General features: G+C 37.2%; 1 pseudogene; it reads right to left on the bottom strand.

Annotated features, from left to right (window-relative positions):
• The window catches only part of LOC105504393, a 137,194-nt pseudogene extending 114,728 nt beyond the window's left edge, over positions 1–22,466 (bottom strand).
• Positions 22,467–25,007: the final 2,541 nt, after the last annotated feature.

Here is a 25,007-nt window from a genome sequence, read left to right as displayed (position 1 = left end):
ATAACTGAAATAATTGGATGAGCCTAGACAATTTTTTTTTTTGTTAGAAAACGAACTCCAGGCAAATGAAATCTTGATGTTATCAGGTCTATCATCTTCAGGGAGACATGGACTTGCAGTGCTGTATTAATTTCTTAGGGCTGCTGTAACAAAATACCACCAACTGGGTAGCTTATGCAATAGAAATGTATTGTCTCACAGTTCTGAAGGTTGGAAGGCTGAGATCGAGGTGTTGGCAGGGCTGATTCCTTCTGAGGGCTGAGTCTGGTTCCCCCACCGTCCCCAGAGAGTGAATTTGTCTCATGCCTATCTTCCTAGCTTCTGGTGGTTTACTGGCGATCTTTGGTATTTCCTGCCTTGTAAATACATCATCTTGATCTCTGCCTTCATGTTCACATGCTGTTCTCTCTGAATGCATGTCTGTCGCTGTGTCCAAATTTCTGTGTTTTAGAAGGACACCAATCACATTAGATTAGGCTCGACACTAATAATCTCATCTTAACTTGATCATCTGCAAAGATTGTAATTCCAAATAGGTCACATGCACAGGTGCTGGGGGTTAGGACTCTGATCACTTTTTGGAGTGGCACAATTCCTCCCATAACAAGTGGACAGAAGTATCACACCTTTCCACTGCAGGGATTGCTTAAAATATAAAACATATGAGTCAGATTGAGGTAGGAAGCCCGTGCTCCTCCTACCCCCAATCTCTCAGGTTCAGCAAGATGAGGATTATGGCCTTAGGCTGTCCAAGGACACACAGAATGAGTTAGGACAGCCTCCTGAGGAGTGGTATGGCCCATTTTCTTTTCTTCTTCTTTTTTTTTTTTTTGAGACGGAGTCTCACTCTGTGGCCCAGACTGGAGTGCAGTGGCCGGATCTCAGCTCACTGCAAGCTCCGCCTCCCGGGTTCACGCCATTCTCCTGCCTCAGCCTCCAGAGTAGTTGGGATTACAGGCGCCCGCCACCTCACCCGGCTAGTTTTTTGTATTTTTTTAGTAGAGATGGCGTTTCACCGTGTTCGCCAGGATGGTCTCGATCTCCTGACCTTGTGATCCGCCCGTCTCGGCCTCCCAAAGTGCTGGGATTACAGGCTTGAGCCACCGCGCCCGGCCGGCCCATTTTCTTTAATGATAAGAGTAAAATACTCTGTAATAATGAGGCTCCCCTCATGAGGTGACAGATTTTCAAGTGACAGCTGTGATATCTCCCTAGTTCCTAAGGATTAGCTTAATGCTTTTACAACAGTCCAAATAAATTATTTTTTTCTATGTGAAGCCCAGTTTCTACAGTCTCCTTTACATTACTCTTGGTTTAGAGGACTGGTCTAGACACACAGTTGAATTTGGAGTATTTCATCCTGACTTTCCTAGGCTAAGGCTGAGAAGATGAACTCTCAGTACCGAGTTTGTGTCAACCCTAATCCATAGGAAAAAAAGGTATTGTCTTATGAATGTGGTGACCAGAGAAAACTTTGTTCACCATTGGCCTGATCAGCAAAATGATCAACTTCCAGAATAATGCAGATTTGCAGATTTGAGGGGCATTCATAAGAAAGAGTGAGGTGTTTGTGCCAGCAATATCCAGGGGAGAGAATATCAGAGGTTTAATCTATTCTATCCCGGGTAAAATGCAATGTGGAAATAGGTGTTTTAAATTATCTCCATTGCCCTACCTCTGTGAGTACCAAGCCACTTTCAAATCATATTTAGCTTATTACCATGCTTGTCCTGATGCACAGAACAGCCACAGGTTAGACAGCACACAGGAATATACACAGGGTAGACTTCAGGCCTTCCTATCTTTCACTGGGTGTTGCAACACCATTCTGACTTAGGACCTCAATATTCTGTAAAGTTGTGATTATTACAGTAGTCATTAGTTTTTGTCTGTTTTTTGGTTTGTTTGCTTTGTTTTAAACTGACTTAATACAACATATATTATCTCGCAGTTTCTGTGGGTCAGGAAACTGGGTATGGCTTAATTGGGTCCTCTGATTTAAAGTCTTTTCGAGGTATTAGTTTCATTCATCAAATATACCTTATGCTGCTCATTCCAGGCACAAGGTAGAATTACACTTTCCTACACCTTTTGTGAGAATTTGCTTTGGAAAGGACCATGTGAGTAGACATGATTTATGTCATTTCTAGGCAGAAACTTTAAGTCAGGATACTATTTGTCATCTCCCTGTTTTCCTGCTTCAGCAGTGGTGAAATCAAAGAGATTGAGGCTTCCTTAGCTTCACTTTCTAAAAGAGAACAACAATGAACTTGTAGAGTGGTAATGAGAAGTAAAGCCGTTGCTGTTTAAATCACTGAAATCCTGAGGGCTGTTTTTCACTGAGGCAGCCTATCTTGACTGTTACCAAAAGGATTTATTATTTTTGGACAGCCAAGGACATGTTTCCCATGAACTGAAGACTAACTCCTATCAACCCCGCATGGCATATTCTACAGTTGATGACACTATTTTCTGCCTTGTCTCTGATCCTTGTCTTTGGTTCACAAGTTGTCATTATTTTGAATGGCAGGTAGTATAGTAGACCACAGTGGTTAAGAGCAAAACTTTGAAGCTAAAATGTGTCAGGTCTTTATTGTCGACTTGAATGCTAAATGATGCTGTCGAATGAAGAAGGGATTGTGTTATCCATGGAGCTTTCCTATAAAATTATTTCTTCTCTTTATGTTCAGGATACATTTACCTCTTGAGATGACAATTAAACATTCATAAATTACTTTGCAAATTAGAGAGATGTATCTGAACCTAAAACCTTCTACTTCCTATTGCTCCTTCTAAACAAAATTCCCAAATTCCACCTCCACTAAGGTAACAGGAAAAGTTTTATGAAGGCTGCCAAACACAGGAATGATGAACCTTCCATTTTCTAATAAGTTGAGTGTGTTAAATTTGTTTCAGTCACATTGTGTCGTCTAAGATGCCTTGGATTTAAAGTTGATTTTCCCCCACAAGCAGCACTTGGGCTGAACATTGGTGTATATATATATTTTTTTTTTAAAATTAAGAAAATGGAAAATGGCTTCATGTATTATTTTACTTTATATTTTGCATATTTTATTATTGTCCAGAATTTAGTAATATATGTTAAGTACTTTATAACCATTTAATTTTGAACTATAGAAGCAATAGTGAATATGAAGAGAATTGGATAGATTTAAAATATGCTTAGGGGATTAAAATCAACAAAGTCTTGTAATAGATTGAACATGGGAAGGCATAGGGAGAGAGAGTTGTCAAAGAGGCTTCTTAGTTCTGGCTTCAGCAACTGAGTTAGTGAAAGTATCTTTCACTAAGACAATGGAAGAGAAAAGGCTAAGTGTGATTTTATACATATTGAATTTGAGCTGTCATTGAAACTAGGCAGTTTTGTATACACATCTGAAACAGCAACTTCTGGGCTAGAGATTTTAAAGTAATGTGCACTGCATAAAGGTGGTAAAGTTACGTGTGTAGAGGAGATGATATAGGAAGAGGATGCAGAATGGGAACAACCTAAAGAAGAAACTAGAAGTTAAGAAGGTGGAGAGCTAAGCCTTTAGACAATGGAGTACAAGGATAACTTTATACAATAAATGGAGAAGGAGTGGCCTGTGAGGTAGAAGCAAATCAGGACAGTGCTGTGTGACAGAAACCAAGGGAAGAGAGTGTTTTAAAAAGTAAGGTATGGGGTTGGGGGATTAAGATGCTGGATAGGAGGCAGGACTAGCTTACAGCTCTTGCTCAGACAGAGAGAGCAGCATGTGGAGACTCATGTGGTGAACTTTTGCTCCAAGAACGACCACAGCAACATACCAGAAAAGCTGAGAGACTCCACAGATCCTTTGAAAGGACTGGATCACTGCTCTAGGCTCCCTGAGATACCGACACTGTGAGTCTGCTTGCTTTCTCAGCAGGGAGGCTGGTGGTCTGGGGCAAGTTCTCAGCCCTGGTCACTGGCTGCTTGGAAATAGACTCAGTGCTGTTGGTGGGGCAAGGTGGGAATGACTGGCCTTTAGGCCTTTAGGACTGTGGGCTGTGTGGGAGTGGGATAAAGTCTGTGACTACCAACTTCCCCCCACTTCCCTGGCCACCTGTATGACTCAGCAGAGGCAGCCCAATCCCCCTGACTTACCCATAACTCCATTGGTCTGGTAATGACATCCCCATCCACCATAGCAACTGCAGCAAGCCCTACCCAAAGAGAGTCTGAGCTCAGACACAGCAAACTCTGCCCCTACCTGGTGGTCTTTCTCTACTCACCCTGATTGCTGAAGACAAAGGACAAAATCTCTTGGGAGCTCTGTGGCCTTACACACTGCCTCAGAAACCTGAATACTTAACCAAGTGACCCTAAGGCAACTTTGCTTCCTTTCTAGAGTACCACAACTGAGGCACTCTTGAAAGCACCACCTCCTGGCTGGAGGCCAACCAACACAAAACCAGTGCACTAAACAAAAATAAATGACCAAGGATCCTCAAAGTCCACTTCACTTCCCTGCTACCTCCACCGGAGCAGATGCTGGTATCCATGACTGCAAGACCTGAAGATGGATCACATCACAAGACTCCTTGCAGACACCCCTTAGTACCAGCCCAGAGCCCAGTAGCTCTGCTGGGTGGCTAGACACAGAAGAGCGGAAAAAATCACTGCAGTTTAGCCCTCAGGAAGCCCCATCTCTTAGGGAAGGAGAACACCACATCAAGGGAGCACTCCGTGGGACAAAAGAATCTGAACAGGAGCCCTTGAGCCCCAGATTTTTCCTGTGACATAGTCTACCCAAATAAGAAGGAACCAGAAAAACAATTCTGGTAATATGACAAAACAAAGTTCTTTAACACCCCTAAAAGATCACATCAGCTCACCAGCAATAGATCCAAACCAAGATGAAATCTCTGAATTGTGAGAAAAAGAATTCAGGAGACTGATTATTAAGCTAGTCAAGGAGGCACCAGAGAAAGGTGAAGTCCAACTTAAAGAAGTAAAAAACACGATACAGCCTGTGAAAGGAAAAGTCTTTGGTGAAATAGATAGCATAAATAAAAAACAAAAGCAATGACAACTTCTGGAAATCAAGGACAAATTTAGAGAAATGCAAAATGCACTGGAAAGTCATAGCAATAGAATTGAACAAGCAAAAGAAAGAACTTCAGAGCTGGAAGACAAGATTTTAGAAGTAACCCAACGAAGACAAAGAAATAGAGTTTAAGAAATGAACGAAGCCTCCAAGAAGTTTGAGATTATGTTAAATGACCAAACCTAAGAATAATTGTCATTCATGAGGAAGAAGAGAAATCTAAAAGTTTGGAAAATATAATTGGGGGAATAATTGAGGAAGACTTCCGTGGCCTTGCTAGGAATCCAGACATCCAAATACAAGAAACTCAACACCTGGGAAATTCATCATAAAAAGATCATTGCCTAGGCACATAGTCATCAGTTTATCTCAAGTCAAGATAAAGAATCTCAAGACCTGTGAGACAAAAGCACTGGGTAACCTATAAAAGAAAATCTGTCAAATTCACAGCAGATTTCTCAGCAGAAACCCTACAAGCTAGAAGGAATTGGGGCTCTATCTTAAGTCTCCTTAAACAAAACAATTATCAGCCAAGAATTTTGTATCCAGCGAAACTAAGCTTCACAAATGAAGGAAAAATGCAGTGTTTTCCACACAAACAAAAACTGAGAGAATTCACCACAACGAAGTCAGCGCTATAAGACCTGCCAAAGGAGTTCTAAATCTTGAAACAAATCTGGAATACATAAAAACAGAACCTCTTTAAAACATGAATCTCACAGGACCTATAAAACAAAAACACAATAGATAAGTAAATAACCCCAAGGTTTTCAGGCAACAAATAGCGCAATGAATGGAATAATACCTCACATCTCAATACTGCCATTGAATGTAAATGGCCTAAATGCTCCACTTAAAAGATACAGAATTGCAGAATGGATAAGAATTCACTAACCAAGTATCCCCTGCCTTCAAAAGACTCACCTAACACATAAGGACTCACATAAACTTAAGGTAAAGGGGTAGAAAAAGACATTCCATGCAAATGGACACCAAAGTAAGCAGGAGTAGCTATTCTTAAATCAGACAAAACAAACTTTAAAGCAGCAGCAGTTAACAAAGACAAAGAGGGACATTGTATTAGTCTGTTTTTATGCTGCTGATAAAGACATACCCGAGACTGTAATTTATACAGGAAAAAGGGTTTAATGGACTTACAGTTCCACGTGGCTGAGGAGGCCTCACACTCATGGTGGAAGGCAAGGAGGAAGAAGTCACATCTTACATGAATGGCAGCAGACAAAGAGAGAAAACTTGTGCAGGGAAACTCTGCCTTGTGGAACCATCAGATCTCATGAGACTTATTCACTATCATGAAAACAGCACAGGAAAGACCTGCCGCCATGATTCAGTTACCCTGCACCAGGTCCCTCCCACAACATGTAGGAATTCAAGATGAGATTTGGGTAAGGACACAGCCAAACCATGTCAGACATTGTATAATGATAAAAGGAAAATATCACAATCCTAAATATATATGCACCTAACACTGGAGCTCTCAAATTTATAAAACCATTACTAGTAGACCTAAGAAATGAGATAGACAGCAACACAGTAATATTGGGGGACTTCAGTACTCCCTTGACAGCACTAGACAGGTCATCAAGACAAAAAGTCAACAAAGAAACAATGGATTTAAACTATACCCTAGAACAAATGGACTTAACAGATATTTATAGAACATTCTACCCAACAATCACAGAATATAAATTCTATTCATCAGTTCCTGGAACTTTCTCCAAGATAGACCATATGATAGGTCACAAAACAAGTCTTGATAAATGTAAGAAAATTGAAATTGTATCAAGTGCTCTCTCAGACCACAGTGGAATAAAATTGGAAATCAACTCCAAAATGAACCCTCAAAACCATGCAAATACATGGAAATTAAATAACCTGCTCCTGAATGATCATTGGATCAACAATGAAATTGAGTTGGAAGTTTAAAAATTATTTGAACTGAATGATAATAGTGACCTAATATATCAAAACCTCTGGGATACAGCAAAAGTGGTGCCAAGAGGAAAGTTCATAACATTAAATGCCTACATCAAAAAGTCTGAAAGAGCAAATAGACAATCTAAGGTCACATCTCATGGAACTGGAGAAACAAGAACAAGCCAAACCCAAACTCTGCAGAAGAAAAGAAATAACAAAGATCAGAGCAGAACTAAATGGAATTGAAAAAATAAAAATAAAAAAAAGGAAACAAAAAGCTGGTTCTTTGAAAAAATAAATAAAATTGATAGACCATTAGTGAGATTAACCAAGAATGGAAGACAAAAGATCCAAATAAGCTCAATTAGAAACAAAATGGGAGACACTACTACTAATACCACAGAAATACAAAAGAGTATTCAAGGCTACTCTGAACACCTTTACATGCTTAAACTAGAAAACCTGGGGGAGATGGATAAATTCCTGTAAATATACAACCCTCCTAGATTAAACCAGGAAGATATAGAAACTTGGAAGAGACCAATAACAAGCAGAGAGATTGAAATGGCAATTTTAAAGTTGCCAACAAAAAACCATCCAGGACCAGAGAGATTCATGGCTGAATTCTATCAGACATTCAAAGACAAATTGATACCAATCCTGTAGACACTATTCCACAGGATAAAGAGGGAATCCCCCCTAAATCATTCTGTGAAGCCAGTATCCCCAATAGCAAAATCAGGGAAGGATATAACAACAACAACAGCAAAACTACAGACCAATATCCTTGATGAACATAGATGCAAAAATCCTCAACAAAATACTAGCTAATCAAATCCAACAGCATATCTAAAAGATAATCCACCATGATTTAGTGGGTATTATACCAAGGATGCAAGGATGGTTTAACATCTGCAAGTCAATAAATGTAATACACCACAAAAACAGAATTAAAAACAAAAATCACATGATCATCATGATAGATGCAGAAAAACATCTTACAAAATCCAGCTAGACAAAATCCAGCATCCCTTTTTGTTTAAAACCTTTGGCCAGGCACGGTGGCTCACACCTGTAATCCCAGCACTTTGGGAGGTTGAGGTGCGTGGATCATGAGTTCAGGAGATAAAGACCATCCTGGCTAACACGGTGAAACCCCATCTCTACTCAAAATACAAAAACAAAACAAAACAAAACAAAAAAACCCAGCAAAATTGGCATAGAAGGGACAAACCTTAAAGTAACAAAAGCCATCTGTGACAAACCCACAGCCACCATTATAATGAAAGGGAAAAAGTAGAAAGCATTCCTTCTGAGAACTGGAAGAAGACAAGGAAGATAAGGATATCCACTTTCACCACTTCTATTCAACATAACACTGGAAGTCTTAGCCAGAGGAATCAGACAAAAGAAATCAAGGGCATCCAAACTGGCAATGAGGAAATTAAACTGTCACTGTTCACTGATATTACTGTCGTATACCTAGAAAACCCTAAGGATTCACCCAAAAAGCTCCTAGAACTGGTAAATGTATCCTAGAGACAGCAAAGTTTCATGATACACAATTAATGTACACAAATCAGTAGCTCTAACACCAATGGCAGTCAAGCTGAGAATCAAATTAAGAACCCAACCCCTTTTACAGTAGCTGTAAAAAATTAAAATGCTTAGGAATGTAACTAACTAAGGAAGTGAAAGACCTCTACAAGGAAAACTACAAAACACTGCTGAAAGAAATCATAGATGACACAAACAAATGGAAACACATCCCATGCTCATGGATGGGTAGAATCAATACTGTAAAAATGACCATATTGCCAAATGCAATCTACAAATTCAATGCAATTTCCATCAAAATGCCACTATTTTTCTTCACAGAACAAGAAAAAGCAATCCTAAAATTCAAATGGAACCCACAAAGAGCCCACATAGCCAAAGCAAGACTAATGAAAAGAACAAACCTGGAGGCATCACATTACCCAACTTCAAGCTATACTGTAAGGCTATAGTCACCAAAACATTGGTATTGGTATAAAAATAGGCACATAGACCAATGGAACAGAACAAAGATCCCAGAAATAAACCCAGATACTTACAGCCAACTGCTCTTCAACAAAGCAAACAAAAACATAAAGTGGGGAAAGAATGCCCTATTCAACAAGAGGTGCTGGGATAATTGGCAAACCACAAGTAGGAGAATGAAATTGGGTCCCCATCTCTCACCTTATACAAGAATCAACTCAAGATTGATGCAAGACTTAAATCTCAGACCTGAAACCATAAAAATTCTGGAACATAACATTGGAAAAACCTTTCTAGACATTGACTTAGGCAAAGACTTTATGACCAAGAACCCAAAAGCAAATGCGACAAAAACAAAAATAAATAGATGGGACTTACTAAATTAAAAGCTTCTGTACAGAAAAATGATCAAAAGAGTTAACAGACAATGCACAGAGTGGGAGAAAATCTTCACAATCTATACATCTGACAAAGATTGAGTCCTTTCTAGATTCTAATAACCAGAATCTATGGAGAACTCAAGTCAGCAAGAATACAAACAATCTCATACAACAGTGGGCTAAGTACATGAATAGACAACACTCAAAAGAAGATATACAAATGACCAACAAGCATATGAAAAGATGCTCAACATCACTAATTATCAGGGAAATGCAAATTAAAACCACAATGTGATACCACCTCACTCCTGCAAGAATGGCCATAATCAAAAAAACAGAAAATAATAAATGTTGGTGTAGATGTGGTGAAAAGAGAACACTTTTACACTGTTGTTGGGAATATAAACTAGTACAACCACTATGGAAAACAGTGTGGAGATTCCTTAAAAAAACTAAAAGTAGATCTACTATTTGGTTTAGCAATCCCACTGCTAGGTATCTACCCAGAGGAAAAGAAGTTATTATGTGAAAAGATACCTGCACATGCTTGTTTATAGCAGCACAGTTTGCAATTGGAAAAAACATGGAACCAGCCCAAATGCCCATCAATCAATGAGTGGATAAATAAAATGTTATATATATATATATATACACACACACACACACACACATACACACACATATATACATGCACGCATACATGCACACATATATATGTGTGTATATATATATATGAATACTACTCAGCCATAAAAGGAATAAAATAATGGCATTTGCAGCAACTTGGATGAAATTGGAGACTATTAGTCTAAGTGAAGTAACCGAGGGATGGAAAACCAAAACCAAACATCTTACGTTCTAACTCAGGAGTTAAGCTATGAGTTCATAAAGGCATAAGAATGATACAATGGACTCCGGGGGCTCAGGGGAAAAGGTGGTAGAGGTGAGGAATCAAAGACTACACATTGGGTACAGTGTACATTGCTGCTTGGGGTGGGTGATGGGTGCACCAAAATCTCAGAAACTACAACTAAAGAACTTATTCATGTAACCAAACATGACCCGTTCCTCCAAAACCTATTGAAATAAAAAATAACTTTTCTTTAAAGGAAGGTGTGGTCAATAGCATTCATGTGACTAAGAAATGGGGAAGGCTGTGAAATGTTCATTTAGTAACATGAAGATGGTTGTTGAGTTGTTTCAAAGTAATATAACTGAAAACTGTTTTAGAGTGTAAATGAGACAGCCAGATTTTTGTGAATTGAGAAATGTCAAGCCTGTAATATTAAATATATTCAACTCATTTAAGAAGTTTGGCTGTGAACGGGAGATGAAGGTTCAGGAGTTCGAGACTACTCTGAGCAACATAGGTCCAGGAGTTCGAGATATGTCTGAGCAACATAGCAAGAACCTGCATGTATAAAGAAAGTTAAATATTATTTGGGAATGGTGGGAAGCACCTGTCATCCTAGCTACTCAGGAAGCTGTTTTGGGAGGATGGCTTGAGCACAGAAGTTTGAGACTGCAGTGAGCTATGCACTCCAGCCTGGGCAACAGAGTGAGATCGTGTCTCAAATAGATAGATATATAGATGACAGATAGATAGAGATAGATGATAGATAGATAGAGAGATAGAGAGATAGATAATAGATGCAGATATAGATAGATAGATAGATAGATAGATAGATAGATAGATAGATAGATAGATAGATGATAGATAAACAGCTGAAGAGTTTGAAAGGTAGACTCTTCTATGGGAAAATCTTGTCTATATTTAAAAGCCCCTGGGAAGCAGCCATTACAAAATGGATTTGAATATATATACAGGAGACAAGAGATAATCAACAGATTATTTATGAGAATGCCGGGGTGATGTGATCTAAGGTACAGAGGAAAGGATTAGCTTTACATAGTGGCACAGGGACTTTTCTTTCTGGTACTGATTTAAATCAGTATACATATCAAAATACATTTTTATTTCAATTTTGATTTCCTCTGTGTCTAAAAAGTAATGTAAGAGAAAGTTCTTTTACAACTTATATGTATGCTGTAATTTTTTAAGTTACCTTTTTACAATATAAGTTTCAGATTTACTGAATTGTGATTGGAGTTACTGCATTCTGTACTGTATCTGCTTGGAGAATGTTTTGAGATATTTTTGTGACCTAGTAAACTGTGTTCAATATTTGGGACAAATGTGCGTTTGCAAAGAAGGTATTCAGGCAAAAAGTTTGGTGTGTACCAAACAGACCTACATTGTCATTACTTTACTTACTTCTTTCTACATGAGAGGCAGTTGTAGTTAAGAGGTCAAACCATAAAGATATTCTCGTGAAGTTCAAATTTCTAACTTACCTACTTACTATTTTACCTTGAACAAGATATTTGACCTCTCTGTGTTTTATTTTCCTCATCTTTAAAGTGATTGCGATTAGAGTTCTTGCCTCATTAGTTTCTTAAAAAGATTAAATCCATTAGCACGTACAACGCACTTAAATTAGTGTTTGGTGCATAGTAAGACTTAAAAGTGGTTAGATAGTGTTGCTGTTATCCTTGCTTCTAGTTGTGTCCTTGTTCTTCATGGGTTTGGAAAAGTGAATTAAAGTTTTCTGCAGGTACTGTTTCTCTATTTTAGCTTATTATTCCCATAATCTTTGTTTTATTAATCCTGATGCTATAGTGTGTCATGTTTTGGTATTTGTATTCAGTGTACTGGTTAGAAATGTAGGTATGTATTTAAAACTATTATGCCTTCATTGTAAGGTGCTCCTTGTTTGATTACATTTTGAATTCAACCTTGCCTATCATTAGATTCATGACTCCTACTTTCCCTTGGTGCATTTGGCTATGTCTTTATTCACCCTTGTATTTCCCAACTTTCTCATCACTTGTGTTTTATGTGCAGCATGCATACACAGAATGCAGCTTGGTCCTGGTTTGGAAGCTGATATAAGAACTGTTTACTTTTAATATTATCGTTTAATCAATTCACATTGATATTACACTACTTTAATCTTTATCTATTCATTATAATTTATATTATTCTTTCTGTTTTTCATATATATATGAAAAATATGATATATACATATATGTCAGAATCAATATATGGTCTGTTTATTTAATTAGCTATGCCCTTACATATTTTTGTTGCTGATTTAGATAAATTTTAATCTTGTTCTATTGGTTGCCAACATTCCCCGCCAGCATGAGCTATCACTATGGAGATATATGAAGCCCACTTGATTATTTTTCCCTTGTAAATGACTTAAATCTTTTTGTCTGGATATTACAAGAATTCCTTAATTTTGAAGTCCAATAACTTTATTAGGATATGCCTCAGCTTTGATCTTTTTATGTCAGGTTTTCCTCTGACATGTTAGGCCCTTTTATTTCCAGAGAGTATCTTTGAATTATATTTTTGAATATTTTTATTTTTTCTCATTTTGGTTTTCTTCTTTAAGGGTACCAACTATGCATATGTTAGATCTCCTTTATTGGTATTGTATATTTACATTGTCCCTTGAATCTTTTTTCAGTAATGATCCTCTTACCTTGTATTTTGCTTGTTTTCATCACTGCTGTTCATATATTTATTACTGTGTTTTCAGCTAGGTTTATACTCCATTATGTTGTTTTCAATGTGGGCTTCAAATCTGTAATGGTTTGATTTGTTTTCTAATCCACTTCTTTCCTAAACTTTTCTAGCTTATGTCATTTTGCCATATCTTCTTTGAGTTCTTGTACCTCTTCTTGCTTTCCAATAAAGTTTATTTCATTAAACTTTTTCTATTTATTGCATTGAATTTATTATATTTATTATAATTTCTACTTTATGTCTTGATATCTTTCTTCCTTTATTTTTTAGTCATTGTGTATAGTTCCTTAATTCATTACTTTTATTTTATACTTTTAAAAAAATTTTAAATAAATTTTATAATGCATATTTGAGGATTTACATCATGATGTTATGGGCTACATAGATGGTAAAAGGATAACTGTAGTGAAGCAAATTAACATATCTACCATCTCACGTAGTTACTTTTTTGTGGCAATAGCAGCTAAAATCTACTTATTTAACAAAAATTCCAAATACAATTTTATTACTTATAGTCCTCATGTCGTACATTACATATCTAGACCTGTTCTTTCTACTTATCTGATACTTTTTATTCTTTGACCTACATCTCCCCATTTTCTATCCAAACCTTTTACCCCCTGGTAATCACTATTTATTCTCTATCTCTGTATATTTGACCTTTTTTAAAGATTCCAAAAATAAGTTAGATTACAAAATATTCATTATGTGTCTAGCTTACTTCACTTAGCGTAATGTTCTCCAGGTTCATCCATGTTGTGGCAAATGACAGGATTTTTTTTCTTTTTTAAGGCTGAATAATATTCCATTGTATGTGTACTTGCTTAGTCCATTCATCCACCAGCAGCTACTTACGTTGTTTCAATATCTGGGCTATTGTGAATAATGCTTCAATGAACATGAGAGTGCAGATGACTTTATGAAGCGGTGATTTCATCTTCTTTGGGTGTACACTCAGAAGAAGGATGGCTGGGTGATACAGTAGGTCTGTTTTTAATCTTTTTAGGAATCTCTATACCACTTTCCATAATGGTTATACCAATCCACATTCCCAATACCAGTGTGCTAGGGTTTCATTTTCTCCACACTCTCATCAACATTTATGTCCTGTCCTTTTGATAGCAGCCACCCTAACAATTGTGAGGTGATGTCACATAGTGGGTTTAATTTGCATTTTCCTCATTATTAGGGATGTTGAGCACTGGTTCGTTCCTTTTAGGTTATTAGTTTGTAAGTGGTGAGTTTCTCTTGTAATAGCAAGAAGTCCTCTTAGTCTTCTTAGCCTTTACTTGTCTTGGCTACCAGAGATTGGAGCCACCTTGCAGATTCCCTTACCTCCATCTCTTTGTTTCCTAACTGCTACTGCAAATGGAGCTTCTTGTATTTCTTATTCTCTTCTTCCTACCAGCTTCTTTGTCATGCCAACTGGATTCAGAAAAACTCCAACCATCAGCCAGTGCTCACAATTCTCTTGTTTTGAAAAAGGAAAGTATTGGCCCTCAGTAAATGTCACTTGCTTGAGAGATTTGTGTCTTACCAGTTGTATCTGAGATGTGTAATATCTGACATCCTCTAAGGATCCTCTTGCATTGCAGTTTGTCCTTTACTAAGTTGGGAAGGCTTTTTATTCACATATTGTGATTTGAGATTACCACTGTCTCCTAATTTCATCAAAAATGGAGCTTGCTTTCCAAATTGCTTTTGGATATGTTCTAAAAGAAACTTCAGTCTTGAACTATGTTAAAATCAGATGTTTTCTGAAATTCTGTGGTTCACCTTAGAAGAGAATTGTCCACATCATTAATTCTCCCAGGAAATGTATAGTTTGTTTTCTTATGAAAACTGCTCTGGTTCTTTTAATTTTTATTCATAAACAAATAATCCTCACCATATTACCATGTTCAGTTTTATAGATATTATATAAATAAAAATTTATTCTTTTATTAAAACTGTTTTTATTTTTAAACATTGCATATTTCCTTAGTGATGGATTTCAGTCATGAGTCTATTTCGATCAAGTCTAAATTATACCTTTGCAATGGCATCTAATAGGATTCATTTCCTTTTCTGTATTGTTTACTTTGTTTTCTGACTTGAGTGTATTTGCCTGTAGACCTGTGATAACATTTGTTCCCCATATTTCATCATCTTAATTTTTATGAGAAATTCCTGGATCTCCCCTTCACCAAATGACTTCTTTTTATAGCTATTTCTATTGTCCATATTTGCATTTTTATCTGTTTCTCAGCTCCACACCTAAATTCATTTCAAACACCTTTTGATCAAGCTAGTACATGAAATAATTTGTCAGACACATTTTTGCCAACTTCTTGATATGCACTCACACAACTCTTGCCAACAGTCTATGCTTATGGTATTTTTATGGTATGTTTCAAAAATTATATCCAGCTCTGCCACGCTACATATGTAGGCAGTCATTCACTTTAATTTTCTACTAAAATGTAAATATCTTCAGATACACATTTCAGATCTGCCTACTATTTATTCCCCATGAGGAATAGCAGAAATGTATAGTAATTAGTCTGGTAGATGTATCATGGCAGAATAGCTATAACACTTGAGATACTCTAGGAGGAATATCATTCAGTGATGACTGCTTTCATATCTGTCACTAAATTACCATGACCTCTCTCCATTTGGGGTAAGCAGCAAGATTCTTCTCACTTGTTGCTAGGGCTTATGACTACGGTATATTATTTTGAATGACTGGGTTCAACCAGAATGTTATAACACACCAGTGTGTCTGACAGAGCTATGAAAAAGAAGTGCAGTTACAGGTAGCAAATGATAATTGTGCAGTACATGTTCTCTTTGCTTAAAACAAGGCATGCTTTAGGAGATCCACTTGAGGATGATGGTTTATGGTGTGCTGGAATGAGTAAAGAACTAACTGCCTTAGAAGGCAAGAGGAATCTCTTTCAGAAAGTCCAAAATCATTGTGTTGCAGATCCATTTTTTAATCCCAGTATCTTCTAGTTCTCTGCTGAGTAATGTTATTTCATGTGTTCTTCAATCACTGATATTTTTCTTGATTTTTGGGTTTCCTCTTAAATTATGTTTTCATTTGGTCTCAAATCATTATTGTCTCCTCCTTAATGAAACAAACAAAAGAATATCAATTAGAATTTTTCCATTACAAATGCATTCTCTTGTATTTGTGGTGGATATAATTAGTAGTTTAATTCAGGTAGGGACGTAAACAAAGTACATAACTTGTACCATTCTACAAACTTTAAATAGTCATTTTTTAGCTATATGCATACTATACCCTCTGCATAACAGCTCCCATCCTTTACGTCTGCAAAATGCCTAGAGGTATAATTGAAAATGGATTTTGGTAATAGCTATGCAGTAATCTGATGTGGTAATCTGATGCCCTACTCATGGAGAGTTCAATTTAAATAATTATCTATCACCAACCCTTTGCTCACATCTGGTATTAGATTTAAATGAGCAGGAAGAGATCTTTGCCTTGACATAAGAAAAATCTTACTAAACCAAGAAATACTTAGGTTAAAGAAATTAGAGCATTAAAGGAATATAGTTTCAATCAGAATAGATAAATTTAGGAAGAATATATTGAATTTAGGGGCACAACGCATTACAGAAAATAGAAATACTAACAGCAGAAAAGTAAAAGGCATCGAAAACAGCAAGGCTTATCGAAGTTTACTTGTTGCAAGTCTTACAATTATTTTATGGGTCTAATTTTATATTATTTTTTATGTCATTTAACAAGGGATTATCATTTTCTTATGAAATATTGCCTATGTTAGAAAACAAGCCGAATTCTTACTTTTATCTCCCTCCCACTTTCCATGGAAAGTTAAATTTATTTTCCTTTCAAGTTGTTCTTTCCCCTTCTGTGCCTTCCCTCTTAGATAATGAAGCACTAGCTTCTTCTATATTACCTGACATTTTTCTACTGAAAACAATGGGAAATTGTTTCCCATTGTTTAAAATTCCCTTAGAGATGTTTTGCAAAAAAGGAGTAAATTTGAGTGGGTTTTTCTCCCATTTTTCTCCAGGTGGAGTAACTGCATTCATAGGCTGTGTGGCTTCAAGGTAATGGCATTCCAGCATGTCACGTGTTGCTATGGTGCGGAGAATCATATTCACAGGCTTCCTTTTCATGACGTCTTCATCTCTGATCTTAGATACACTACATGCATTGCTAATTTATTCCTGGCTGCACACAAACATCTGCATGTTCTCAGTTTTTCTTTCCCCCTACCTTTAAGAATGCCCATCATTCTTTGTCTTCAGTTATTAATGTGACTCATTATGTGCTTCTCCAGCTGTCCTCAAAATGTATGCTGAATAAGACATGAGGAGGGAAGCTTAAAAAAATAAGATAGCTTTTCCAATCTAGGCAAGTCATTAGATGAATGTAAGTCAGAAATGAGAGGAAAATTTTCCATACTATGTCATTGGCTTTGCAGTATGAGATGGATAGAAAGATACAACTTTATTCCAATATTATTATCAATGATCACATACATACATTCAGTTTCAGAAAATGCTTCTACATTTCAAGTGTTTTTTCTAAATGATGGGATTAAGTAAAGAAGATTACCCCAATCTGCAGAATACTATAGACTTATAGTAAGCATTACAACTGTTATAAAATGTCTAGATATTAAATTTAGCCATTTGCTTTTAATTGTATTTTTTACAGATATATCATTGGTACATATACATATATGTATCACCATTAATGATAATGGCATGTAATTTTAGGTGATGATTTGTTTCACAGTATTTCACATATGGGTGCTTTACACAGAAATATTAAAGAACTAGAAAACATAGGACTTCTCATTGCATTTTCATTATAATGTAGTTTATAATGTTACTCTTATCTATGACAGCCATCATCATTGATGACCATGTATGTGGTATAATTTCACTAGATATTTGAAGACATCAATATCTCCCTGCTGACTTTTCTTACCCAATGGTTAATACCAGAAATTTCAGTGTTAAACTCTTATTTTCCCCGTTAGTTTGTCTTTCTATTCATCTTCCTTGTTTCTTTTTCCTTTATGTCTTCAATTCAATCATTTACTTTTAAATTCTTGTTTGTTCTCTATTTGTTCATTTAATGAAAACCAGGGACTTATGCTAGGAATACAAAGATAGTACCAACAAAAGATTTTATAAATTCTACTGGGAAGATGTTCATTAATCTGAGCTGGTATCAGTAGCTGACTCCTCAGTATGGCCAAAGCACCTGAAAATAGGCTTAAAAAAAAGGGGTTAGAGAAGAATATGAAGGTTTCAGATGGTTGAGTAAGGGAAGGCATACCAAATATGGCAACAAATAGAATTCTAGGCACTGAAGATAATTTCATCAATTTCACCTGTTTGTCCAAAATTGACTTCATATTAGAAAATCTAGATTATTTAATATCATTGCAACCATTTCTTCATTTAATCATTTTTCTAAAAACTTATACATATACATTCCCTCCAGGAAATTTCAGTTATCCAGGTTTAGTGCATAAATATTTAGATTTCTTGGCAAACATTATTTTCTTTTATTCCTTTTTTTGAATGAACATATATTTATTTATGTATTTATTATAGAGACAGGGTTTCTCCATGGCCCAGGCTGGTCTGGAACTCCTGAGCTCTGGCAATCCGCTGGCCTCGGCCTCCCAAAGTTCTGGGATTACAGGCGTGAGCCAACTCACTCGGCCACAGACATTCTTTTCACACAACATAACTGTCTGTTTATTTCTTACAGTGACTGCATTGTTCCCAAATAAAAATGCCTAACTTATCATCTAGAAAATATCAATCTAGCCCTTTAGCTTACTTTGCAAAATTGAAACAGTATTTTGCAAAGATTGACCGGGACACAGATTGGAGGATGACTTAGAGAGAACAGAAACTGGAAACACAGAAGCAATTTAAATACTCATTTTTCAGACTTAAATGCCACCTCTTTTCATCCTATCCTTGGCTTCCTTTTGCCAGGCAGATAGGAACACATATTTCTCTAATTTCCTTTAGCACATGGTGAGATATATGTCGAACTCTCTTTGTGTTTTGTATCAATATTCTATTCATATTTATTTAACCATATACAGTTGTCCATGATCTACATCAGAGGTAATAAAGTACTAATTTTACACTACGATAGTGGTAAAGGAAAGGAATTTATAAGCGGAAATGAGTTTGGGAAAGATCGTGAAGGAAGAATTGACAGAATTTGATCCCTGATTATATGCCAGATGGAAGGTGGGAAGAGCAAAGTTTTATGATAAATTTTATGCATAATGTCCTGGGAAAATAGTGGTACCCTATGAGCAGAAGTAGGGACAAGATATTTGTTGGGAAAATCGTAATACCGAGCTGGACAAAGTCAACATTTGGCAGAGAGGATTAATGGACTGTTAGGGCAAAATTCAGAAATGGAAAGTTCAAATAAGATTCCCCCATCGTCAGGTGTCCTTTTTTCTCACCTGGAAGCCAGGAGGAGGAGGATGCATGTTCAAGTCTCTCAGGCTTTCCTCTTTCTTCAGCAGAGGCCGCAGCCGCCTTTTTCCGACCCCCATGGAATCCTTCACTCTCACCTTGGTGCCTGTCTGCACCATCTGAGCAATGCCCAGATCCTCCTCCAGATGGTGCTGCTGCCTCCTCCACTGCCACTGGTGCCCAGAGCCTGTGCTGCAGCTGTGCCACTCCTGGCAGTGTGGACAGGGTCTGGACGAGCTCTTAGACCATGAGGAACTCTCCCGGGCCTCTACTCCTCTACCCCTTTGGGCCTTGTAAGGCCCTTAGGGGAGTCCTGGAGAGCAGGCTGAGAGGAGGGTGAAGGCCCTGACAGGTGATGACTTCTCTGACCAGATGACTGGGCTCTTGATTTTACATCTCTCCTCCCTCTAGAGCGCCCCATGTGGCCCCAGCTAGTCTCCCTCCATTTTCCCTGCTCCCACATGACCTGGAAGCCATGGCCTCCCTCCTGAAGTAGGAGCTGGAACAGATGGAAAACTTTTACTTTGATGTCCCAATTCCCCCACCACCTATTCCCATGGCCACCACAGCCACTGGTAATGCCTCTCCCTCTTCCCCTCCCCACCTTTGACCTTCTCTAACCCCCTGCCCTCTATACCCTTGACTTGCAGGCCTCTCCTGCCTCAACAAGTCTGTGCAGGGGAACAAGCTCGATGTCCTTGTCCTCACCACAGTAGCCTCCTCCCCCTCCACCTAGCTCTCTAGCCTGGTCTCCTACCCCAACCCTGACACCACCCAAGGGTACCACATGCAAAAGAACAGAGACCAGAACAAGTCAGAGCCTCTGAGGATACCACTGGAAGAAATGGGCACAGAGTGAGGCCCTGGGGGACAAGTGCCATGTCCTGGAGTCACAGGGCAGGAGCTGAGGGAGAGGGCTGAGTCAGCCGAGCTGGAGCTTAGGAAGTCAAGGATCTGCTCACCAGGCCACGGACTAGGTTCCAAGCCAGAGGACCACCACAGCTAGGTGGGCAGGGGCTCTGTGTTGTAAGGGGAGCTGGTTTTCAGCCCTGGCTCACTTTTGGTTTTGTGTTGAGGTGGGAGGGGCCCCTCTATCATCCCTTTGTCTCCAACTTCATTCCTACTATCAAACCCTTGCTTATTTTGGGGGCAGGGGTAAACAATGTCTGACTGTTTTTTCCAGGCTTGTCTCGAACTCCTGGGTTCAAGGCATCTTACCTCTGCCTCCCAAGGAGCTAGGACTACAGGGTGCACAGGCCCCTACCTCTGGTTTTATCCATGTCTCCTCTCCAGTCCCTTTCTGAATGTGGTTCCCCTTCCTTCCTCAGAATGGTGGAATGTTTGCCCTCAGTCAACATTTACACTCCTCAAATAACCCAGGAACTAAGGTACACAGGGAATGCAGAGAGCAGGACAGAGCTTGGAAACCTGATCCCTTGAAATTCAAATCAGTGGTTTCTTGCAAGTTGTTTTTGTTGGGTTCTGGAGTGTCTGTGGGATACAATAAGGAAGTAGGTCCAGGAAGCTATGCAGAAATACTATGCAAATGAGAATAGGAAAGCTGCCTGGTTATGTAAGTCAAGGAAGGTTGTAAGAATGGAACCCATATAATAAAAGCAAAAATGCAAGCCAAGTGTCCTTGGGGAACTACCTTTGGAGAGAGAGCCAAAAGATGGTCAAGTTCACAGAGCAGGTGAATATACAGGCAAATGAGGAGAAATGGGCAGGGTTGAGAATGGCCATAGTTGGAAACTAAGTATTCATTTTAACTTTAGGAAATCAGTATTTTTTAAGGTGACGGGGGAGGGGTCTGCATCAGGTGCAGGGGAGCAGGGATGGATCCTTTGTGGGATTATGAACAGAAATAAAATGAAGAGTTTCTTTCTGAGAAAAAGAAATCAAATTAGAGCAAAAAGGATGTATATCAGAGAGTTTTGGAGCGATGAACTACAAAGTGGTTATGTTCAGCTATTAATTTCAAAGCCAGGTTCTGTGAGTGCCACTGGTATAATTAAAATATATCTAAGTCACAACTACATAGGAAAATCACCTCTTTTACCATTGCTTTTGGTGGCTTTCTATATTCTAGACTTTGCTAGATTTTAAAATTCATAATATATTTAATATTCATAAAAAGTATTAGCATGACTAATATTAAATTATTACTACTTTCCCTTTAAAGATGAAGAAGATTAAGTTTAAAGATGGTAAATTTTATTTTGCAAGCTCACAATACACTAAGTGGTAGAACATGGATTTGAAAAAAGATAATTTTGTGTCTGAATGATGACAGTTTTATTGTTTTTAAAATTTTTTTTAAATTAGTAAGCTATGTATATTACGTAGTCTAAGCTCTATAATCTTTAATTGCTCACAGTTTATATTATGTGAAAATATTTTAAAAATTATTATTTGGTAATATATTATTAATATTATTAAATAAGAATTCTAGTAATTTAAAGCAATCTCAAATGTTTAGATATTAAACCCTTTATAGATTGTTTGTAACTTCCCATTTAAACAATTAATCCTATAAGCTTCAGCCAAAAAGTTTTGTTTTCCATGTAAAGGTTCTTGGTTGCAAATGATAGAAACCAATGCTACTTATTGGAAGTAGTAAAGAAAAAGAAAGTTGAAATGATGTATAGTACCTTGCATAACCAATAGACAGACAAGAGAACACATTACAGAAAATTGTATTAGAAATAATTGAGGCTAGGCACCCAAGAAGTCAACCATCCAGTGTCAGCACTGTACTAACGATGACTTATTGCTCCCAATTTCACCACTGTCACATAAATAATGTCTGTCTGTCTCTTCATCTACGCGGCCCTCCCTTGAGATTTAAAGATATGGTCAAAAGCCTAAGCCACATACCTGCCCTTTAATTACCAGGGAACAGATAGAGAGAACCACCTCTTTCCATTTGATTTCCAGAGTGGGGGAGAGGGCCATATCTCCACACCATTTGGAGATCCCATCAAAATAAGAAGTGTTTGAATGTTGATTAGGCACATCGCAACAATTTGGAAATGAAGTTGTATATTAGTTGAGACAAGTGCCTTTTCTAAGAAATCACTGTCATATGTTAATTATGAATAGCTTGGAGTAACACAGCCTAATAACAAAGGAAAGTCTAGCATCTAGGTCTCTGGACCCTCTTTCTTTTTTATCATGTTACCCATGTTTATCCACATCTTTATGGTGTATAGTAAATACAATACCAATTACAGTGCCTGGCATGGTACATGTACTCTAAAAGTTTCTCTATTTTTCTCTCGTCTCTGTTTTGACTGCTGCCTTAAGAAATGAGAGTTTTCTCATGTATCTACATTGAAGATTATATTTTATTATACTTCTAATATAAATCTTTAAGAATGATGTCTTTGAAATTGTCACCTTACATTTAGCATCAGCATAAGCTTATGTGTCAGTGAATGAAACAGGATCACTAGGAGAACTTGGAGTAATCAGCCGTTTTAGACATTAAAGCAGATAACTGATTTCTTGCTTTACTTGTGAGGAAAAAAAAAAGCTAGGTTTCTCAATTTGAACACGTGTGTGAATCGGTAATCTAAGAAAGTTGAAAATTCAGGTAAGTTCTGAAATTCTTATTCTGTTCAACTCAAAATAACTATATATTTTATCATAGTTTTGCCCTGTTTTGCACAAAAAGAAGAGACTTTAAAACTTGTGTTTAAATAATTAAAATTTAGTTTGTATGATAAACAGCCTCACCATTATCATCAACAACAGAGATATTTACCTGTGTTTATTCTTTGTAGGTGTTGTGCTGGTGGCTTGCATAAGCATGAGACAGGTAATTTCCCTCGAGTGTTTTAGTTATAGAAAAGCTATTCAAAATATAAAGGCAGTGCAAAAAGGGGAAAATCCAGTGGTCCTTTCTTTGTTAAATATGCACATAAACATGTATATACCTACCTACACACATATGTATGTGTACCTAAACACATATGTACAAGTATTAATACATATTATTCCTGTATTTTACAATACAACCAAGAAAACAAGAAGGGACAATGTGACACTATATCTCCACTACATAACAGCTGTTTAAAAGATTTTTCAATGCTATTTCCATATATCATTCATTGACATAAATAAATGACAAAAGGTTAAAATGTTTCTTTCTTTAAAAACTTTTGCAGATTAGAACAAGATGGCAAGAGCAGGGTTTTTGTGTTCCCTCACATCCCCCCATTAAAACAAATAGAGCAACTGGAGTAGGATAGCAAAATTAAAAATAGCTTTTGGAGAATCTACAACAAATTTACAATAAATCTAAAGCAAAACTAAGATATCTCTGTAGACCTTACAATATAGATACAAGGGCCAAACTGCTGACAGCAACAAGACCCCTGTGTCAGCAATTGTGTGCAGGCTGGAGAGGTGAAGCAATGGGACTTCAGATGATTGCCAGAGAATGCCAAATAAGCCAATGAGTACCCAACTGGAATTCTAAGCGAACCAATGTGAGAACAGCAGTTAAAACTGGGAAGGGGTTTTGCAGGCTCAAATTAACAGATTAATGCAAGGGCATTGTGGTAAAATTGTATGGTGCTTGGTGGGTCTAGGTGTATGAACACTTAAAATTAACCTAGCAAAATCCCTTCTAGGATAAACCCCTGCGCCAATCAGAAACTACCAGGATTAAGAGCCACATTTAGCAGGATAAGGACAATAGGGGCAAAGGAGAGACATGGTCGAGATATAAGTCAGAGAGGGGGAGAGGGCCAGCATATCTCAGAAAGTATGCAGTCATATTTCTAACACTTTCTGGAAACAAAAGCACTAGAGGGAGGGAGTGCTAGAATGATAAAGTTAATTAAGCCAACCTTGCCTACCCTCTCCTCCTGATAATAAAGGAAAGCTCACCTTACTTATTCATGAATAATAGAAAAGGTCTGTGGTCAGGTATTGTATATAGTTATAAAAAAGATATGCCCATATTATGTTTGAAAAGTGTAACTATTTCAAAATTAGCTAAAAATTAGGAAAATTATAGAACTATAAAATAACAGCATTAATGAGAATTAGAAAACTTACATATTAGGTTATGGGGAAAATCATTTTAAAAGGCTAATGAGGTGTTGAAAATAATTAGAAACAATAGAAAAAATCATTTTGAAATGAAAACTAAATGATAAGGAGCATCAGAAAAAATAAACACAATAAATTATGTCTAAAAATATATGGAAGAAGGGTAGGAGAAAATTTTGTTTTAATTTTCAAAAAGAGAAGAAAGAGATATGAAAGATTTGAGAGAATGTACTAGATGTAAAAAATAAGCCAATCGGATGTGGCAAATGTATGCAAGAGTCACAAAAAACAATACCAACAAAATGGAATAGCATCAATACTGAAATTATTACTCAATACACTGTCGAAAATAAAGACTTAAAACTATATATAAATGTGAATAAATTTAACCAAGGAGACAAAAGACTTATACACAGAAAACTAAAAAGCGTTACT

The sequence above is a fragment of the Colobus angolensis genome, unplaced genomic scaffold (genome assembly GCF_000951035.1).
Source record: "Colobus angolensis palliatus isolate OR3802 unplaced genomic scaffold, Cang.pa_1.0 Scaffold91, whole genome shotgun sequence".
Lineage (NCBI taxonomy): Eukaryota > Metazoa > Chordata > Mammalia > Primates > Cercopithecidae > Colobus > Colobus angolensis.
Note: the sequence above shows the minus strand (reverse complement) of the source record. Positions and strands in the feature narration are given on the sequence as shown.